At 44.3% G+C, this 22,603-nt stretch overlaps 1 pseudogene; it reads right to left on the reverse strand.

The window, feature by feature from the left end:
• The window catches only part of LOC138568627 (hydroperoxide isomerase ALOXE3-like), a 935,706-nt pseudogene extending 913,410 nt beyond the window's left edge, over positions 1-22,296 (reverse strand).
• Between the last annotated feature and the right edge of the window lie 307 nt (positions 22,297-22,603).

The raw sequence follows: 22,603 nt of genomic DNA on the forward strand, positions 1-22,603 counted from the left end.
GGTTTCCATTGCGCCTGGGTAGGAAGTTATTGGATGGCTTTGCGTTCTGTAACGCTCACCTGGTTCCCACGGAGGGGCAGATCCTGGCTGGACAGTTACCGTGTCTTCAATTGAGAAGCGCAGGACTCGGATGGTTCTCTGGACCGGACCTCCTCTTATGGAATGTCTGACTTGTAGAGTAAGGTGTTTGCAGGCGGAAGAAAAAGGGATTAATGGCTGGTTGTTGGTTGGGCTTCTCCTCCTTATTTATTTTTTCACTGAGTCCGCCCAAAGTCTGAATGAGCTCTCACCTTAGATATGTAAATGCTGGGCTCTCCATCCTGCGACTGATGCAGGGGCGCTGGGTTCCAGTTACTTCACTGGGATTGCTTTAAGTCTCTTGTAGCCTCAGAGGGTTTAAAGCTGCTGAAGAAGCGATGCCGTCGTTTTCTGCACGAGCGGATGCTGGTCGGTTTGTAAAGTTCGAGAGCACCTTTTTAATGAAGTCTTTGCCTTTGTTTCTTAGGTGCCGAAATGTATATACTGAGCATACGGATGCACGTAAGTATGAAGATCCGTGCACGTGGAGGAGCACGTAAGTAATATGCTTGCTGACAGGTTTATTCGCACCTCTTAATGTCTTTTTCTTGATTTGCAGGTGCGGAGATGCAGCGGAAAAGGAGATGGCGAGGAGCGCACAGCTCCGGTAAGTGAAAATATAATTGCATCCAATTTTCCCCTTTTTGCACTAACCGGAGTTCTTTGTCTTGCAGGTAGAGGCCGCGGGATTCGGAAAATGCCGTGGGTTCAGGTAAGTAAGCGCGGCTGCTAAAACGTTGACCGGAGTTCTTTGTCTTGCAGGTAAAGGCCGCGGGATTCGGAAAATGCCGTGGTTTCAGGTAAGTAAGCGCGGCTGCTAAAGCGTTGCCTTTTGCTAACCTGATGTTCCTTTGCTGGCAGGTGCAGCCGGAGGCTGGATCCCTGGATGGTAAGTGAAGATCTGACTTGTTTTCACAGGCTGAAGCAGAAGATATCACTAGAAGACTGGAGCTGACTCGGTGAGCGTCCTGCTGCAGATGCAGAATAACGCGAAGCACATTCTTCCAATCGGGTGTGGTTTAAATAGTGTTGAGGTGATTAGGTGTCTTCCTCCTCAGCCTCGCCCAAGAGAAAAAGAGTTCCTGTGTTCCAGAGTCAAGGAGTGATGCCAGCCCCACCCAGGTAAGAAAGTAGTTCCAGATTCGGAAAAATAGTCCCACCCAGCAGAAGGCTGGGGCTTCATTTTGCCAGGACTTGTGAAGGTGAGTATGCAGCATGGTCTGCTACAGGTAAGTCCACCCAAGCACCTTTATCCAAAGTATGAGCCCGGCACCTCTGGCGCCGGGACTGGTGATTCTTATGAGCCTGGCGCCAACGGCGCCAGGACATGGTCCAGAGGGCCCCGATAGGGGTCGGTTGGGATCAGGGGCGGGGGTTGTGAGCCTGCTTCCGGGGATGTTGGGCTTGTCCTGACTCCTTGGAAACAGTGCTCATGACAGATATGTAGTTTGGACACCGATGGAGACCAACGACCGCTGATTGTCAGATCGTTGGTGTGTGCTCCCCACCCCGTGAGTGAGGCGTCCGTCACTATCGTTATCTCTGGCCATGGTTGCCAAAAGGACTCTCCCCCGAGAATGTTGTCGTTGCAAGCCCACCATAGAAGATCCTGAGCAACTGCGCTCGGGACTTGCAGAAGATCTGACATATTCCCTGAGAACTGGGACCACTGAGTTCTGAGAGCCCATTGAAGGGATCTCATTCTCAACCTGGCCTCTGGTACTAGGAAAATGCAGGATGCCATGAAGACAAGCAACCAGAGAAAATCGAAGGCCGGTAGATGTTGGGCATGCTGAAACTTTGTTACCATCTGCTGGATGTGGAGAGCTCTCACTTCGGGAGGCCAGGCTTTTCCCGATGAAGTGTCCAAGACTGCTCCGATAAATTGGAGTTTCAGAGATGGTATCATGTGGGACTTCTTGAAATTGAGGGAGAAGCCCAGTTTGTGGAGGAAGTGGCAGGTGATCGAAAGATGTTCTTGAGCTTGTTCTGGAGAACTTGCTCTGATCAACCAGTCGTCCAGGTAGGGTTATATGTGAATACCTCCTCTCCTGAGACTTGCTGCCACAACCACCAACAGTTTGGTGAAAACCCTCGGGCCGGAGGTCAACCCGAATGGCAGAACTCGAAACTGATAATGAGAATTGCCAATCGCGAACCTCAGGTACTTTCTGTGCTTTGGATGGATTGGCACATGAAAGTAAGCATCCTGAAGGTCCAATGATACCAACCAATCTTGGAGTTGGAGAGCCAGAAGGATCTGAGAGAGAGTCACCATCTTGCACTTGTCCTTCCTGAGGTACTTGTTCAAGTTTCTCAAGTCCAAGATGGGTCTCAGTCCTCCGTCCTTTTTTGGGATGAGAAAATATGGGGAGTACCAACCCCTGTTCCTCTCCGCTACAGGTACCGGTTCTATTTCACCTTTCTCTAGCAGGGTTAAAATTTCCTGCAACAGGAGCGGATCCGGAATTTTGACGGAGTTGACTCCCGGTGGATGATTCTGATGCCTTTTTTGGAAGGGGAGGCAGTAACCTTGGGCTACTGTTTCCAGTGCCCAAGTATCTGAGGTAATGCCCCGCCATTCCTTCAGATGCTGAGAGATCCTGCCTCCCACTGGTGTTTTGTGTAACAAGGTCTCAGAGGGATTTGGAGGCGGCTGCAGGAGTGGCTGAGGGTACAGATGCCGCTCCTGAGGCTGATTTTGCACCTCTTCCTCGTGCTCCACGAGGGAAGTTTCTTTTGCCCCTTTGAGAAGCCTGTCCTCTTCCTCTACCAAAAGAAGAGTAGTAGCGAAAAGAACGACCCCTCCAGGCAGATGTGCCGGGATAGGGTTTTAGAGGCTGGCGCAAAGAGGCGCTAAGTGATTTAGCTGCCGCTTTCGAGGTCTAAAGTTTTTCTAGGCTTTCATCAGCCTTTCTGCCAAAGAGCCTTGAGCCATCAAAGGGCATGTTGAGGAGTCTAGATTGCACGTCCGGTGCAAATCCCGACTTCCTCAACCATGCAAATCTGCGTAGCACAACTCTTGCAGCCATGGATCTGCTGAACCTTTCCGCAGTATCCAGTCCAGACTGGAGACATTCCCCCATTGCCTCCTTCCCGTCTTTGACTATATTCAGGAAGCCTTCCCTTTCCTCGCCTTCCGGAATATGATCAGCCGCCGCCGAAATACAGTCCCACAGGGTATGGGTAAACCTGGCTAGGGTACCGGTGACATTTGCCGACTTAAGTGCCATACTGCCTGACGTGAAAACTTTACGTGCCCAGGCATCAATTTTTTTATCCTCTCTATCTGGAGGAATAGTTGGATAAGCAGTTTGTTTTGAAGTAGATGCTGCCTGAATGACTAAACTCTCTGGAGTCGGATGTTTATTCAAATATTCAGGATCCGTTCCAGCTGGTCTATATTTTCTTGGAAAAGTGCTGTCTGCAGCAACAATAGTTTCTGGTTTCTCCCAGTTTTTCTCTACAGTCCTTTGAAAGGCCCTGTGAAAAGGGAGAACAGGATCTTTCTGAGGTCCCTTGACGATTATATCAGTCATGTCATCTTGTTCAAAAATGGGTGAAGTATTACCCCAACCCATATATTCAACTACCCTGGTCATAAGACCCCTGTACCCAGCATCTGCATGTTCTGCAGGATCAGGTTTGGCGAACTCTAATTCTGGGGATGTGTCAACTCCACTGGCAGAATGTAGCGTATCACTCCGGTCTCTCATTCTAGATTCCTGGTCAATAAGTTCCTCAGGAACTTTTCTTGTACCATAAGTAACTCCCAAAGGAGAAACCTCGTCTTCTTCTGAAGCAGACTCTTCATAGATTGCTGACATAGATTTGAAAAAATCTGATCTGGGTAAAGGAGTGAATCTCCTTCCTTCCTCTTCCATCTGCTTCGAAGAAAATGGTAAATCCCTCGAAGTTTTCGAGGTTGTCTTCGAAGTCTTCGAAGTTTTCGAAGATGACATTCTGGAATTACAGATGATTAAACACAGCTGAAAACCATAGCAACAAGAAAGCATACAAAGGTTTAGCTTTATACAACAAAGCATACAAAGGTTTAGCTTTATACAACACATCCCCCTCCCTTATGAAATACATTTCTTTATTGTGGGATATGTACCCACTGAACAGATATATACTTACATCATTTTACTTTCGCGATTCTGGACAAAGACCAGACTTGACCACTTTCTACACACAAAGCGTTTTTGAAGACTCGTGTAACCCTAACAGGCTCTGTGTATAACGGTTCCCCTTTCTTGGTAACAACAGCCTTCCTTATCCGTACCCAATCTCCAGCTTTGACCACGGTTATTCTCCTTGGGTGCTTCTTATTGACTCTTTCCACCCACTTGTTTTTTCAGGCTTCCATCCCTTTCTTTACATCCTCCACAACCGCATCTGACGCTCTCGCCCTGCCCAACCAAGCTGGCGCAACACAGGTATTTGCCTTTCGCCCTCTCATAAGTTCAAATGAGCTAATCCCTGTTTCTACTCGCGGACCCATCCTCAAAGCATACAGCCTGTCTCTTACTGCAACCTTTTTGTCAAGACCATATGCATTGGCTCCACGAATACCATCCATAATACTTCGATTTACTCTGTCAACCATACCGTTTGCTTGGGGACAATACAAAGGAGTCTTTTTGTGTTTGATTCCACATTTGTACAGATACTCCAAAAATAGTTTTCCCATGAATTGTGGACCATTATCTGTGAGAATGCTCCTGGGCAAACCCTCCCTTTCAAACACATCCTCCATGAATTCAATTATGTGTTGACACGTGACTTCCCTCAGGATCTTAAACTCTGTCCATCTCGAAAATGTATCAACCATCACCAAAATGAACCTACCTCTACTTGCAATGGGTCTACGGGACCTAGAACATCCATGGACAAATCTTGCCACACACCATCAGGAATGGTAGTTTTACCCATTGGTTGGGACACAGCTATCACGTTCTTCCCTGATTTGGTACAGTCACTGCAGCACCAACCACTTTCTCAATTTCGCGATCAATTCCTGGCCACCAGTAATCGGCTTTTATTACTTCTTTCGTTTTACAAATGCCAATATGTCCCTGATGGGCACAATCAATCAATTTCCTCCGCAGACTGCCTGGAACCACCAACTTGTCCCATCTGTACAATAGCTCTTCTTTTACGGATAGTTCATTCCTTACTTCCCACATAGCCCTCTCTTCACCTGATAGTAGCCTTTTCTCTGGCCACCCATCCGCCACAAATACCATAATCCGCTTCCACATTTCATTGGCCCTTAACACTTGAATCCACTCTTGTTTCTGAATTATACCCTCCACAGTTGCAAAAACCATTTCATGTTCACCATATACATTACTTCCTTTTTCACCAGCATCATTCTCCAACTTCACTCTCGAAGCGTGATCAGTTTGCACATTCTCTTTACCAGCAACTACTTCTATTTCAAATTTATGACACTGTAGCCTGGTTACCCAGCCTGCCACTCTCCTTGAAACCTTGTCAAGGCCTTTACTTTCAAAAATCGCCTTAAGGGGTTTGTGATCTGTTCTCAAGGTAAACTCTTGACCCCAGACAAAATTTTTCATCTTTTCAATGCCCCAATGGCACGCCAGGGCTTCCTTTTCCAACACGGAATAGTTCAATTCTGCACCTCTTAACATGCGGGATGCATGCATTACAATCATCTCCGTACCATCAACATCTGGCTGCAACATCACCACACCTATACCTGTCTCACTGGCATCCACGGCCAGAAAGGTTTTCTTCCTGGTATCAAACATCGATAGGGGTTTTGCCATATCAATTTTTCTTTTCATTGCTTCAAATTCTTTTTCACATTCCTTGCTCCATTCAAACTCAGCACACATCATTCCAGAATGGCACAGTAGGCATAAATCCATTCTGGAATTACAGATGATGTGCTTGGCATAAACACAGCTGAAAACCATAGCAACAAGAAAGCATACAAAGGTCTAGCTTTATACAACAAAGCATACAAAGGTTTAGCTTTATGCAACACATCTCCCTCCCTTATGAAATAAATTTCTTTATTGTGGGATATGTACCCACTGAACAGATATATACTTACATCATTTTACTTTCGCGATTCTGGACAAAGACCAGACTTGACCACTTTCTACACACAAAGCGTTTTTGAAGACTCGTGTAACCCTAACAGGCTCTGTGTATAACGGTTCCCCTTTCTTGGTAACAACAGCCTTCCTTATCCGTACCCAATCTCAAGCTTTGACCACGGTTATTCTCCTTGGGTGCTTCTTATTGACTCTTTCCACCCACTTGTTTTTTCAGGCTTCCATCCCTTTCTTTACATCCTCCACAACCGCATCTGACGCTCTCGCCCTGCCCAACCAAGCTGGCGCAACACAGGTATTTGCCTTTCGCCCTCTCATAAGTTCAAATGAGCTAATCCCCGTTTCTACTCGCGGAGCCATCCTCAAAGCATACAGCCTGTCTCTTACTGCAACCTTTTTGTCAAGACCATATGCATTAGCTCCACGAATACCATCCATAATACTTCGATTTACTCTGTCAACCATACCGTTTGCTTGGGGACAATACAAAGGAGTCTTTTTGTGTTTGATTCCACATTTGTACAGATACTCCAAAAATAGTTTTCCCATGAATTGTGGACCATTATCTGTGAGAATGCTCCTGGGCAATCCCTCCCTTTCAAACACATCCTCCATGAATTCAATTATGTGTTGACACGTGACTTCCCTCAGGATCTTAAACTCTGTCCATCTCGAAAAGGTATCAACCATCACCAAAATGAACCTACCTCTACTTGCAATGGGTCTACGGGACCTAGAACATCCATGGACAAATCTTGCCACACACCATCAGGAATGGTAGTTTTACCCATTGGTTGGGACACAGCTATCACGTTCTTCCCTGATTTGGTACAGTCACTGCAGCACCAACCACTTTCTCAATTTCGCGATCAATTCCTGGCCACCAGTAATCGGCTTTTATTACTTCTTTCGTTTTACAAATGCCAATATGTCCCTGATGGGCACAATCAATCAATTTCCTCCGCAGACTGCCTGGAACCACCAACTTGTCCCATCTGTACAATAGCTCTCCTTTTACGGATAGTTCATTCCTTACTTCCCACATAGCCCTCTCTTCACCTGATAGTAGCCTTTTCTCTGGCCACCCATCCGCCACAAATACCATAATCCGCTTCCACATTTCATTGGCCCTTAACACTTGAATCCACTCTTGTTTCTGAATTATACCCTCCACAGTTGCAAAAACCATTTCATGTTCACCATATACATTACTTCCTTTTTCACCAGCATCATTCTCCAACTTCACTCTCGAAGCGTGATCAGTTTGCACATTCTCTTTACCAGCAACTACTTCTATTTCAAATTTATGACACTGTAGCCTGGTTACCCAGTCTGCCACTCTCCTTGAAACCTTGTCGAGGCCTTTACTTTCAAAAATCGCCTTAAGGGGTTTGTGATCTGTTCTCAAGGTAAACTCTTGACCCCAGACAAAATTTTTCATCTTTTCAATGCCCCAATGGCACGCCAGTGCTTCCTTTTCCAACACGGAATAGTTCAATTCTGCACCTCTTAACATGCGGGATGCATGCATTACAATCATCTCCGTACCATCAACATCTGGCTGCAACATCACCACACCTATACCTGTCTCACTGGCATCCACGGCCAGAAAGGTTTTCTTCCTAGTATCAAACATCGATAGGGGTTTTGCCATATCAATTTTTCTTTTCATTGCTTCAAATTCTTTTTCACATTCCTTGCTCCATTCAAACTCAGCACACATCATTCCAGAATGGCACAGTAGGCATAAATCCATTCTGGAATTACAGATGATGTGCTTGGCATAAACACAGCTGAAAACCATAGCAACAAGAAAGCATACAAAGGTCTAGCTTTATACAACAAAGCATACAAAGGTTTAGCTTTATGCAACACATCTCCCTCCCTTATGAAATAAATTTCTTTATTGTGGGGTATGTACCCACTGAACAGATATATACTTACATCATTTTACTTTCGCGATTCTGGACAAAGACCAGACTTGACCACTTTCTACACACACAGCGTTTTTGAAGACTTGTGTAACCCTAACAGGCTCTGTGTATAACGGTTCCCCTTTCTTGGTAACAACAGCCTTCCTTATCCGTACCCAATCTCCAGCTTTGACCACGGTTATTCTCCTTGGGTGCTTCTTATTGACTCTTTCCACCCACTTGTTTTTTCGGGCTTCCATACCTTTCTTAACATCCTCCACAACTGCATCTGACGCTCTGGGGATGTGTTGTATAAAGCTAAACCTTTGCATGCTTTGTTGTATAAAGCTAAACCTTTGTATGCTTTCTTGATGTCAAATGGTGATTCTTAGAATATCGTCAAATGTTGCCATACATAGCCACTCTATTTTGGCTATGCTTGTCCAGTCACCACCACAAAAATATCTCCTCCTTTGGGGGGCCAGAGAAAGCACCTTCTCTAAGCTGTGGTGCCCTTTGTCATACACCCTTAATATGCCTTCCCACAGGGGGCCCTGGGCGAGGTTTCAGTATCCTTTCTCAATTCAGCGCCACAAACGCATTCAGCTGGGCTTGATTCAGCACCACATCCACTTTCAGACAGCTTCCATCTTCCAGCTTCCTATGGAGTTGATTACTTACACTTTGGGTCAGGTCAGCCTGGAGAGGAATCCCATGTGCCTCTGTATGGCTGGCTGCTGCTGCACTCAGAGCTCTGCTCTGCCCTCCTCAGCCCCGGACGAGCTATGGTTGCTAAGCAACTACAGCTCGAAACGTAACAGACATGAAGGCACCACGCCAGGCTGTTTCCACTGGCCAAGCCTGGTTGGCGTCAGGCAATCTGGAGCTTGCTCGTTTTTTCAAATAGTTTGTTGATGCAACAAACTATTTTTTTAAAAGCGCAAGCTCCAGGCTCCCGTCCAGGGCCAGAGGTCGCAGAATTGTGCCAGGTGTCGCTGGGGAGACAGCAGAGGTCGCTGTTGCGACCTCTGTCGACCCCCAATTGATGTCCCTGTTTCTGTCCAAGCAAGCTCATTGCTTTTAGACCATTATCAACACTGACTAATGCCCGAATAAAACCTATTATGAAGGAACAGTGGATAAAATACACATCTCTATGCCCTACCGAGCAATGGGGTCTCTGACACTATATTGCCTAGGTGGTTTAGGTGGCACCTAGACTTTGAAAATATTGTGGATCTAATAGGCAGCTCTAAGCCATCACGAGCAGAAGGTCCACATGGCCTGTCAGTTCTCACCTTGAAGGGTAACCCGCAGGTTTGGCCAATCATTTGATATACTCAATGTAGGAACATCTTACTTATTGGGGATTTATCCGTATCTTGGAAGACTTCATATCTGATACCCATTTTAAGAAAGGTGATAGAATGGAGCCATCAAACTACCACCTGATAACACTCTTACATGTAAGTAGCAACATCTTCTCCTCCATAATCCTAAAGGTATTAGACAACCTGGCAACTGCAAATAGTCATATTAACAAATGTTAATCTGGCTTCCGGTGAGGGCTGGGTACCCAAGAAAATGGTATTTTGCTATACTTGATACAAAAAGAGAAGCATCTTAAATATGGTGTTACTTATATTTCCTCTATCAATCTATCCTCTGCTTACTCTGATAGAGTAAAAAGAGATAAACTCTGGAAAAAACTGAGTGAGTGATGAATACAAAATCCATTTTTGGGCATTTTGGTCCACTTACACACTAACACAAATATTAGAGTGAGACTAGATGGTCGTGGAACCATGTCCGAGATGTGGAAACCTTTGGAGGTTTACTGCAGGGCTTTGTACTAGTGCCGGCCAAATTCAGTCTATTTATATCGGCAATGGATTTTGCTCTTGGCCAAATAAATGATTTGGCCATTCTTGATCACACGATAATAGACCTCCAATGTAGTCTTTATGCTCTTGGAAACTACATGAGCATCAATGATCGTATGAAATGATTGTATGAAATGAAAGATAATTATGTTTTATATTTATAATGGCAACTGGTTATTTATAACACGCTTAATACCCTGAGGTTTCTAAGCGCAGACACAGGTACCAAACCTGTGTTGCTCCGCATGATCTTGCGTCCAAGGTAACTGCGTTTCCCCTGAGCTATCCACCCGAGCCTCTGTTACTTGGCAGGGCTGTCACTAGATCAGCAATATACAAGTTAAATAGCATTAGTGCGAGCATGCACCCTTGTAGAAGACCTTTTAAAAGTGGAACTGTATTTGACAGCACGCTGTCTGCTCTCAAACGTACCTGGAGTTCTGTATCTGTGTGTAAATACCTCAGTATATTAATTAGTGGAATTGGACAACCCCTAATCTTCTCCAATTGTAGGAAATGGCGTATTGCAAATGGTATCTAAATAAGGAAAAAATGGAAGTGGTGGAACATCTTGAGTACTTGGGCTTTTCCTTATTTATTAAGATGCATACAAAACTGAATGTGAGGTTGCACTCCAGATGCGTATTGTTTGAAGCTGAAACGGAAAAATAAATCGGCTGGAAATATAGTTGATTTTTTCTACTAAATGTACTAAAAGGCAAAGGTTGTTCCATGTCTACACTATGGATCTGAGATGCTACATTTTGAAGATCGAACCATCTGGCATAGAGTAGAAGGTTTAATTTGGAGTAGTGTGCTTTTCATAGAATTTATAATTTATTTTAACAAACTTCTGCTAAATGGCCTTTGGCGCATACATGATATATACAAACACAATATACAGAAATCAATTATTGATTACAATTCATAAAAACATGCAGGATTAAAAAGTTCTTAAAAAAAACAGAAAAAATAACAAAAATCAGTCAAAAGATCAACGAGTCATTGATATTTCAATTAACTACTTTGCTGTTCTCAAGGTGGTAGCACCCAAGAAAATTTTAAGAAATTAAACTTTTTCCCTCATTTCACTGTTCCTCTGTAGATATTGTGATGATCCTTTGGTTGGTGTCACTTCTTCCCAGGAGGGAGCCCCTTTCCATGAGGGATACCTAATAGTCCGCCTTGGGGTGGTATAATGCAGAAGGATCTCATGGGGAGGGATGCCCCCCTGAGAAGGACAAACACCTGGGTAGAATTAGGCACAACACCTCCAACCTAACCTTCCCAAGCCCTTTACTACCTTTTAACCAACCTCCATTTGCTAGCACTTCCATTTGCTACTGTGACATTATACAATTGACTGACTCCAGTACTGAGACAAAGAGGAATACCTGGGAGGCAAGTACTAACAGGAAGTGGATGCCGGATACAGGAGGAGCACTCCCATGAACTCAGTGGAGCGTTCTAGCTTTCCAGGAAGAAACAAACCAAAGAAGGACTTGACACCATGTCAATCCGTCCCCGGAGCAAATGTATTCATGAAAGCTGTTCAGCGCAGGAGATTCATAGTGCTGGAGACCAGGCTGGAGACCAGGAGACGCGGTTATAGGTCAAAGGTTCGAATCAAAAGGTTTGAAATACAATAGGAATAGGTTCGAATCAAAAGGACCGAAAACAAAAGGTTTCAATATTTTTTTTGGGGGGGGTCGCCCCCCAACCCCTGTTTTTGTGGTAAAAACCACTTTTTTATTTACCTAAACGGATCCCCCCCCAAAAAAAAAAAAAAAACCTTTTGTTTTCGATCCTATTGACTCTCACCTTTTTCCCTGCAAGAAACTTGCGAGGCAGTAGCACGGCCTCCAGGAGGAGGTGACCCACGCTGTCTGTAAAAAGTGCCAATACTGCAGGGAGCCAAAGGCTGCGGAACCACCACAGCAAATGAGAAGCCGTTGGAAGCCACAGAAGAACAAGACAAGGCAAATGCAGACCCCAGGAGAGACCGGAGCACAGCGTGAAAATCCCAGAAGTACCGCCCAGAAGTATGGGAGAGAGCGGGCCGACCAGTGGGGGCACGAGAGGGTCTTGGCAACCAATTAACAGCACATGGGGAAACAGGGGCAGGCATGAGTCCCCTAACTTGAGAAAAAGTATGAGAAAAATTTGCATCATAGGAAATCTTCCTCGTGTAAGTGATAGTACAAGTAATAGTAACAAAACCACAAACCACAGACCACTAGAGAAAGGTCAAAGACCCCAATGTGAAAGAGTGAGACTTTTGCATCCGAGGATGTCTTCCTCGTGTTGGTGGTAGCCCCAAGGCCACTAACCGTCAGAAAAGGGTTCAGGACCCCAAAGGTAGAGAGCAAGATAAATGTACGCGTAATCTGCCTTGTGGCAGTACTTGGCAGGGAAGTGAACCAAGGGGCACAATTCAAAGAAGAGGTGAAACAGAAACCAGGGTTCTTTCTTTGGGGGAATTTTCGAGTGCCAACGGAGATAACACAGAACACTTACTAGGCCCGATTCGAGGCATATTGGTATACATCAGTGATATATTTCACACACGTTTAGCAGCAAAAGGTGTTTCTACAGAGGTGTTGTTATATTCGTTGCCTTCAATTTCATTTCCATTTAGCTCACGTTGGTGCCATGCACTAGGCGTTTGTTTTAGTTCAACGGCTCTTATAACAGCAATTATCTTCTTTCTTGTTGCTTACAATCCAGATAAAAATGCAACAGCTTATTTGAATTGTGTAGCCTAATGGCTACAGAACAGCTATCGTGCCAGAAAAGGCTATGACTGGGAGGTGGGCGTAAGCGGACAGTTTTAAAGCTTCAGAACCTCAATGAAAAAAAGGCGTGTTAAGGACCGGATTAGAAAATGTGTACGCACATGTTTTCATGAGGCTAACAAACGGCATACTGTTGTACATGCCACAGACTACCTGCCAAAACTGCAACAACGGCCCTTTCATGTTTTTTTCCCTCTTCTGATTTCCCACTCGCACCAATTTTCAAAAGGACAAATAACCAGCTTGAACAGTGAGGTTGTTTGCACAATGCCTGGTCCTCTCTGTGCCCAAAGTCAGTTAATCATACATTTTATTTTACAGTTTAATTGTTTAAGAACTTAATGACTTAAAACAAAGCTCACAGCATACTCCTAAAGAGATCACAGGCCGGCAGCTCCACACCTGCATGGAGAGCAGGTTTTCTATTACAAAGGGCGCCACTGCCTCTGCAGCCCCCCTTTGAGTTGGCGTGGTGGAGGCACCCTATGCAAGTGAAAAGCTTACTGTACTCATGCAGGCGCTGGGCGCCCCAGCACGGGAGCGTGGAGCTTTTCGTTTGAATAGGGCACAGCTGCCATGCCAGCATGTGGCAGCCTTTGAAAGGCTTCCCCGAGCTGGCGTGTGGCGGTGTCATATTAAAGTGAAAAGCTCCGGCTCCAGTGCTGGAGGGGGAAGCTATTCACTTTAATAGGGTGCCGCTGAAACACCAGCACAGAGCAGCCTTTCCCGAGCTGGCCTGGTGGCAGCACCGTATTTCAGTGAAACGCTATGTGCTCCTGTGTTTGGAGGGGAACTTCTCACTGAAATTGGGTGCCGCTGCCCAAAAGAAAATACTCTTGGCTCCCCTTCCTCCATGGGGAAGCAGGAGGGCAGAGCTGAGGGTCGTGGCCAAACCTGGCAATTTGTATAAAAGCAAATAGCATTTTGGGAACACTTAAAATGCTGAGAAGAAGAAGAGTGAAGGACACATGAGGATTGCAAACAGGCTGGAATCCTATCATACTGGGAAGAAGAAGGGTGAAGGAAAAATAATGATCCCTCCTTCGTTATAAACATACAACACGGGGAAGAGTTTGAACCATGGAGTAATGATGACTACTTCATGCAGACTGAAGAAGCGCAATGATCCTATGTTGGGGCCGGGGGCCCCAGAAAGATTGTATAACAAATGAAGAAGGACTTGCAGAAAGGGGAAGACAACGCTGAGCAGGTGTAGCCCGAGATGCTCAAACCTTGGACAGAGAAGCAGGCGGGTCATCAGTCAAGAGGACGTGGCGAAGCAGAAGGAAAAGCAATCCAGGAGCCGGTAGGGATCAAACTCATGTGAATGTCTGGAAGATCCAGGTCGTGGCATGACCTCGAGGAGGTGGGCTGTGCGGTCCGCAACGACACTGAGACCACCAAGCACACGGCTCTGCAGAGAAGCACAGAAAGCCATAGAGAGAAACGCTGGAAGAGTTTACCTGCCCGAAGTAAGCTCGCAACCCCAGGAAGAACAGGTGATGCCGACTGTCAAGAAAAAGGTAATGAAAGCGCTGGGAGACCCGGTAGGGGACCGGGCACAGAGAAGGCACTAAAACAAGTCAATAATAAAACGGGAGTCATATCCTTCAGCTCAGTAATTGGGGAAACATTAAACCAAGTCAAAAATACTACACGATTCATCTCCCTCGTCTCAGTAATTGGGAAAACACTAAAGCAAGTCAAGAACACTATGAGAGTCATCTCCCTTGTCTCAGCAATTGGGAAAACCAAGAAATGTATCCAGAAGACTTCAGGAGTCATCTCCCTCTTCTCAGTAGCTGGAAAACTAGTAAAGCAAATCAAGACTACTACGGGAGGCATTTGCCTCGTCCCACTAGTAGTGAAGTAATTAAAATCAGCCAAGAGGACTACGAGACTCGTGGTACTCGTCCCAGTAGCAGAAAAGATTGTGGAATAAATACAAGAGCATTAGAGCAAGGGACCCTGGTTGCAGGTTCCATTAGAAAAAAAGACTGCGATTAACAGGAGAAACAATCAGAAGCAACGGAATGGCTAAAACGTAGCCAATACTGGAAAAGCGAGAAAGAGACACTAACCAAATTCAAGTGGGGAAAGGAATAAAATCCTGACATAATGAAACACAGGAAATCCAGAATGAAGTATCCATTTACATTTAAGAGAGGCTGAAAGAGTCCCCATAAGGGACTACAGGGGTCAATTAAGAATATCACAAGGAACTATACGAAGATAAGCTAATAAGGCTTAATAGTCCTGTGCAGGCGAAGGGAGTTCTTTTCCTGGAACCCTTTTTGTTTGCAGAACTCTTTTTTAGTGGTAGAGTCAGCCTAGGCAGTTTTTGGACAGAGGACAGACTATTTTGATATGAACAACATCACTGATGACAAGCACCGCAGTTAGATTAGGCAGGGAGGGATAGGCCTTTTTTGTATTATTTCAATAAAGTCTTGGTTAAAAATGCCAACCTTTTGTTTGCCTCCGTCTTCTCACATACCACATTGGGGAAAATATTTTTGACATTTTAAGCATGATGTGATTTTATCGGGTAATCAATTGTCAATAACTTTAGCAGTAAAAAGGTCTGTTTTAGAGATATTTGACATGAAACACGTTCGAGCATGTGATGCACACTGGGCTCTTTGATAATTTAATTTGGCACAACACACCCTAAAAGTAAAATCGCTGCAAACCAATTTACATTTGGAAAGTTCCAGCAGTTGGATCTGAGGTTGAGTCGCATACAACATCTTAAGATGTCTCATTTCTCTAAATACCTCACAGACCTTGTAAATAAATCCTTCTGTGCCCCGACCACAAAAGAGGGAGGAACAGACTGCAGAGAGGCAGAGGTGTTCATCAGAACAAGCAGGCGTCAGAGCCCCAGGCCTACTGTTAAGGATTTCATTCAGGCGACACACACTTTGGCCTCGGCCTAGTATGTAGCACACAACTGAGATGCTTTTCTCCCTATTTTATGCAGATTCAATTTGAGATGGTACACAACTAGTATCACACCCCCTTCTCAAATACCCCGGGTCACAATAGACCATGAACCAGGCTGGTTGGTAAATGCAATATGTATTTATTTATTTTAAAATTCAAAAGAAATCATACAATTTTTAATATGGGGCAGTAATCACCAATGGGGTGATAATTACAACGAGGAGGTAAGCAATACACTTGGTTTAACCTTCTAGTGGAACCTATACAAAACACCAGGGAGTAGGAGCACTTTTTGATTTAGGAAAGATAGCACCCGAGTTAGGATTTCCACCTGCAATGTTCCCATAACTCACAAATAATTGAATTCTCGCCAAATAAGAGTGGAAAACTGATTTTAAAACCCTTGCAATGTTATGAAATGACACTCATAAATAAATAAATAATTAATGTACGGTTAAAACTTTAAGGTAAATACAATTTCTCACTAAAGCAACAATGCATAGACACTAACAATCACCAGCAATGGCTTACCAAGAGCATACTATTGAAAACTGAATGGAAAGTTAAAACAGATTACAGCAAAATGACACGTGTAAAAGTTACATTTCCTTTCAATTTCCGTGTACATTTACTCCATTTCTTTAAAATACGGGTGAAATATTGCCATTCCTGATGCGGTTTTTAGTCTGAGGGAGAGAGGTACATCACAGGGATATTACAGAAGTGAAAGAATGGTGGTAGCTGGTAATTGAGAGAGATTTGGAAGGTAGAGTGAGGTTTGTTTTAGGAAAAAACAGAAAATCTGTTTTAAAAGTGAAAGGCAAATTTTACTTAAACTAGATTTAATGGCTAAGAAAAGAGGAACGCCACCCGTGAATATAAAAGTTACACTGCAGTTGTAACCATTCACGCAGTGTACCCCTTTTCTTTAGGGAAAATGTATTTCTTTAAACACAATTTTGCTAATGACTTATGGTTTATGCAAGACAGAAAGGAAGCTAAAAGTGGCGCTAATGCTTGGAGATCAAGGGCAAGAACACAGAATTCTGACAGTATTAACAAGTTACCAGGATAAGGATAGAATGGCTCAGAGAGTGAGATAAGGACAACTATAAGACAAGGTAGACTATATATTTCTATGGGGTAGGGATTATACTTACAGTCCACTTTTAGTTTTGGGATTTTGGACCGTCAATGGTTCTGGTCACTACATGGCAGAGCGCCTGGCAAAGGACAGCTGGGCAAAAGACAGCTGGGCAGGGTCGGGTCACTGGATGGTTATTCTGGTCACTGGATGGCACAGGTACCTCTGGATGCAGTTAGTGGGCAAGCAGTTAGTGGGCAGCAAGCCGGGCTGTTTCAGGATGCTTCCCAAAAGAATACCACAGCTTTTTCCCTTTTTAATGGGATTTTAGTGGGATTTCAGAATTGAGGCCTTGCTGGGATAGGATCAGCAATGCTCAGGCTTTGTAGTTGAGATCTGGACTCAGCAGGATAAATGGAACAGGAACGCCGGCACAGGAAAATCAGGAAGAGTGTGTGTCCAGAGTCTTGTCATGGGATTCTTATTTATAATGCATAGTGACATCATCAAAATTTATGGCTGGGCAGGCTTAGCTAAGCACACCTCACACCGACGGGATTGGTCAGGGGTGCTGGTCTCCGCCTCGATCTCAACTGGTTGGATTTCAAAGCAGGAGGGCAGATTTATGATGTGAGTTTACAATGTTCAAAAACCTCCTAGTTATTTTATCTAAAATCCGATTTCGCCACAAACGGTACATTTATACGGTTGAAATCTCTTAGCAAATTATATACACAGGTTACATATTTTATGAAGAGCATAACACTTCAACTCTGCAATCTGTGAGACATTGTTTGCCCTACTAATACTTTTGGTAATTTTGAGTATGAACGATTCGGCCTAAATTCCTTAACTTTATACACATGTGTGGATTATCATAAGGGATGCAAGTATAAAAATGCACATTGACATCATGGATACTTTCCTTGTAATTCCTGATTCTTTGCCATTTCTATTCCCAAGGGGTCAGTAAATTCTACCATGCCTTAAATGAAAGCCCATAAAAACACTTTTAAACTGCGAAATTTTTACAGATTTTTGCTGCATAGAGAAAAGTCTTTACATTTTTATTCATAAATAGTCTTTGGAAGCAAATGGCAGTCCTTTGTTTGTCACTGGACCATTTTTTCTTTCTTCAGCTGCCACCAACTGTCATATCCTCAAGAGCAAGGTGGGATTCCATCTGGATTGAAGGTTTATTGCCCCATTCCCCACTTCACACTTCTTTGTCCTGGAAATTCCCTTGTCAGTGGGTTCAGCCTAGACTAGATTCTGTCCAACCTAATAATTATCACTGGGGTGTTAGTATCTGCTGAGAGAGGCCCTCCTGTTGGTAGCATCCCCCCCAAGCAGAAACCTATTTTGCTTTTGGAACTTGCAAAATCCAGTCAATATCGGTTAACAGTTTTACTTTTTTATATTTGGTCCTGAATTGAACATGCCAGTTGAATAAAGTAACCCATGTGTGTATTTTCCCCAGCAACAAACCCCTTCACATTGCTAGATAATGGCAGGCATTCATTCAACAGTTTACTTTTTAAAACTGGCCTTTTTCTCCTTGAGTTTGCAAAGCCCATTTTACATGTGTGGTGAAAAGCTGGCATTTATTCTTTTTTTTTATTCGGTTTTGCATCTCCATCAGATTCCCACACTGTATTGCAGCTACAGTTATTCCTGCACTGAAATTGATATGGCTCAGATAGCTGGAGTTTCTTTGTACTACTGAGCTTTGATACTTTGTGAAGAAAATGAACGCGTTTTCCCGTGCGGTTAAAAGTGGAGTTCCTTGTTGATTTTTCTCAGAGTTGATTTGACAGGGCTGATCCTTCAGAGATCATGCCTGGTTTTGCTGAAGCACGATGAAATATACTGGGCATGGCAAGGCCTTATTAATTACAGTGGTTTAAGGGAGAACAGATAGAAATAGCGTCAGAGCAGCATTTTTTAAAGGTGAAAAAGTTTCCTTTTTAATGGGAATTTTGGGCTTGCATTAAGGCAACACTGCTTTTTCACTTTATTCCATTTGTATATGTCAGACCACACTGGCACGCTCCCTCTGTGTGTCTCCTTGTTCCATCCGGCCCGATGTGTGCTTGGCAAGACGGTGCAGCCATCTTTTTGTTGCTGCAAAATGCAGTTTTAAGGCCATGGTGCTCACAGGAGAAAGAGCAACCATTTTGCTGTTTCTGCGCAAATGCAGCTTGGTTTTGGAGAAATTCTGTTCCGTTGGTCAATGTAGCCCACACTACATACAGAAATAGGTGAGCTGCCATGGATTGCAGGTTGCCAGGAGAGGAGGAGGAAGAGGGCAGCAACATCAGCTACACAAAACAAATCAATGTGTGGCTGGTCCTTAGGCCATTTCATACATGTTGCTAGATGCCACACCAATCCGTGAATTTGCTTTATTGTCATGGTGGTTTACCATGTGGTTTGGTTGTTTGCAATCAGCTCTATTGAACACATTGCACTGCCAACTGTGCAGAAATCAATGAATGCTTTAGTAAAATTAAAGATGGGAGGGGAAGAGATATAGGGGATAATTTCCCACATAAACAATGCAGTAAATTAGTCTGATTACAAGTGGTGGTAATGTTGTGTTAGTCACCATCATACAGTTCACCAGCACTTCCGTGGGGACCTGGGAGAAATAATTGCAGATGGTAAATCCACCTCTGCAAATGTCTTCAGTTTTCGAAGGTAAAGTGGAGAAAAAATACAACCATGCAAGTACTGGAACTAGTTTCTCTACTTTACCTCCAAAATCGTCACATGGTGGTGTGGTAAAATTGCACCACCATACTCATAGTGACCCACATAGTGTACAGCCTGAACTACAAACTAGAGAACTTAGAATGCTGGCCTAAACTCCCAGCTTCCCCACTTGATTAAATTATGTGATCTTAGCCAAATTACTTTACATAACTGTGCATTACTTTCCATATCTGACTAAATTATTATTGCCTTGAAGTGATTCCTTTAGTTGTGCACTACACAGACATTCATTGATGAATAGCTTAACATACTATAGTGGCGCAATATACATAATAATATTGATCATTTAGATTATCCCGTACAGTTGCCCCCCCTTCGCAACGCCGTGTTATTGCCTTCAGCCACTGCATTGCTGCAATGGAACTGCCAACATTCGAATGTTTTAATGACTAGAACCTCTCCTGAATACAGCATGCATTTATTTCCTCATACCTTTGATAAGGCATTGCCTGGAGGCAGTTTGAATGCAAAGCGTATTGCTTTGGGTAGCGTATTGCTTTGAGTTGATGTATTTGTAAGAGAAATGCCGAGCTGTCTAGAGGGAAAGGCCATATTTTCAACTAAACAGCTCTCCCTGTTGACTGCAGCCTGACCCTGAAAGCCTGTCAGGGAATATAGAATACAAGCGTACAGGACGTCACTCATTAGTATATTCGGACAGCGATGTGGGCCTTCATCTTTGTGTTGGGCTCATATGAGATAGTGTGTACAGCACTTTTGTAGCAGTGGTTGTGCATGTGCAACATCCTTCCATACATAGGTCTCCTGTTTTTGTGTTAATCTGTTCTTTTCTGGATTGGTTGTGCTAAATAAGGATGAGACATTGATAAAAATGAAGAAAAGAAAATGTAACATGGGACCTTATATTTAAAATATTGCTTTCATTTTTAAAGGTGTAATGAATAAAACATCTATTCAACCTCATTTTCGGCTTCAGATGAATAAGTGACAGACTATTTGGTGTTCGGCTGAATCTTAACTATGCTATTTGGCCCATCTGGGAGGTCAAATGGCAGGTTTAATTTGCCAGGTGGTGAACTCATTGTTGGGGGGTTGGGTGTTGAGCACAAAGGGTTACCTTTGCTTCTGATACACGTGTGGGAGGAGAGATCTAGGGTGTGACAATGTGTGGATTTAGATCGGTTCCATGTAATAATGTCTCCTCAAAAATATCGCCATGCAAAAATATTGCCGAAAAATTGTTTTTTTTTGTGGGGACATTTTTGCATGAAACACCCATATAATATCGCCACAACCTTTTCCCGGCGACCATATATATGAGGATAATATTACCTGATACCTGTAGATCGCCAGCAGCATCGAGGGAAAACGAGGCGCTCCTGCCGAGTGCTTTTTCTGCCGAGTGCTTTTTCTGAGTAGGGCCAGTTTGTTGACCGTATGTTGTTTTTACTTAAAGGCTGTATCTGATATTTTCAGCAATCACTAGAGGCAATTGAGGGTAAGAGGGGAGGGTGGGTCCGCTGGCTCAGATAAAGGTACTAAGGAGGAAAGGAAAGTCTGAGAGGTGAAGGGCTTGAACTGGTTCCAGGACTAGGAAACGCCATGCATACAACATGGGATTATTAGGGTTAATGGTGCCAGAGGAAGCCCAGAGGTGAAGGAGAACAGTGTGGGCAACTATAATGAACATCATTTTATCTAGAGCATGTAGCAGCATAGGGATTATACCAATGGCACGTGTGTTGGTCAAGTACCAGTAACACATCACATGCGAGGATGGATGCGTGACTGACTGGTTTTAGGTCCTATGCTAGAGCTGATGGGTGAGAGCTTCCTCCACAGTGTTTAAGAAATTGGAAACTGGGTTAAGTGGTTATACTGTTGGTATCTGCCCCTGGAAGACGCCAACACTCGGTTGGCAAGAAGGAAGGAGAGAAGAAACATGGCTACGTGGAAATTGTGAATGAAGGCAGGGGTGGAAATAATGTTCAAAGTGGCCCCATGCTACACATTTTCAGCAAGCCCAACCCTTTTCCTGTGAGAACATTTGGAAATTAAAATAGGCCCAGGGTGCAGACGCCTACAGTGCAGTCTCCAGAGTCCCGTCGAGGCCTGAATAAAGGAACTGCTGTTGTGTCAAGTGCAGTCAAGAGAGGAGACAGAGAAGTGACAACATTGAGAGGGAGACCACCTGAGAGGCACGTGTTTCGAAAGAAACGCATCAGCGAGTGGAAGGACTACAGAGAAAAGAAAGAGATAACACAAATGTTAAGGAACTTTTGAGGCGAGAAATGGACATGAAGGAATGGAAGAATCTAAAGCCTACAATCCCGGGTACGCTCTAGGCAAACCCTTGACCCCGTCACACATTTCAACCGGTATTGGGTCGGATCCCACGCAGGGATGGCTAGAAGTTCAACTCTGTATCCTTACGCCTTAAGCCTCACGCACTGACGGCCCGTGGCAAGCGGGCACCACACCCAAAGCAAAGAATAATGCGGAATATACACAAGCAGCCCGAACGGTGCTCCTTTTACCTTCTAGCAAGCCCTGCTATAACACACAGACACACACGCACACGCACTTACAGCCCCCGGCAGGAAATCCACGCCGTAGTTGTCCAGAGTCCTCTTCTTGCTCTCCCCCAGGGCTCCCACCAGGGTGATGGAGATGCAGTCGCATGTCTTTGCTGCAAGGAACTTGCCCGTCTTCACCTTCACTGTGTAGCGAGCCATGTCTCAGCAGCTGCGGGCTGATGGCGAGCAGGATTCTGACTTCGCCAAGGAGCTCAACGGTGCTTTCTTACACAGCCCTTTTCCCCTGCGAGGGGGTTGGACTAGTTCTCAAACTGTGTTTACTGGGTCACATTTCTGGAATGGACCCAGAGGAGGCAGGTCTGGTCCCGCAGCTTCTTTGAATCCTTCTCCCCTTATCATGGATTTGTTATCTCGCCGCTCCTGTATTTGACAAACATTGTAGGCATGGCCCCCGATAGGAAAGCTGGAGTATTTTACTCCGTATTATCTGAATTGGGGAATAACATTTTTTTAAAGTAAAAAAGTAATTGCGTTTTCCA

The sequence above is a fragment of the Ambystoma mexicanum genome, chromosome 1p, assembly GCF_040938575.1.
Source record: "Ambystoma mexicanum isolate Mex_15411 chromosome 1p, UKY_AmexF1_1, whole genome shotgun sequence".
Lineage (NCBI taxonomy): Eukaryota > Metazoa > Chordata > Amphibia > Caudata > Ambystomatidae > Ambystoma > Ambystoma mexicanum.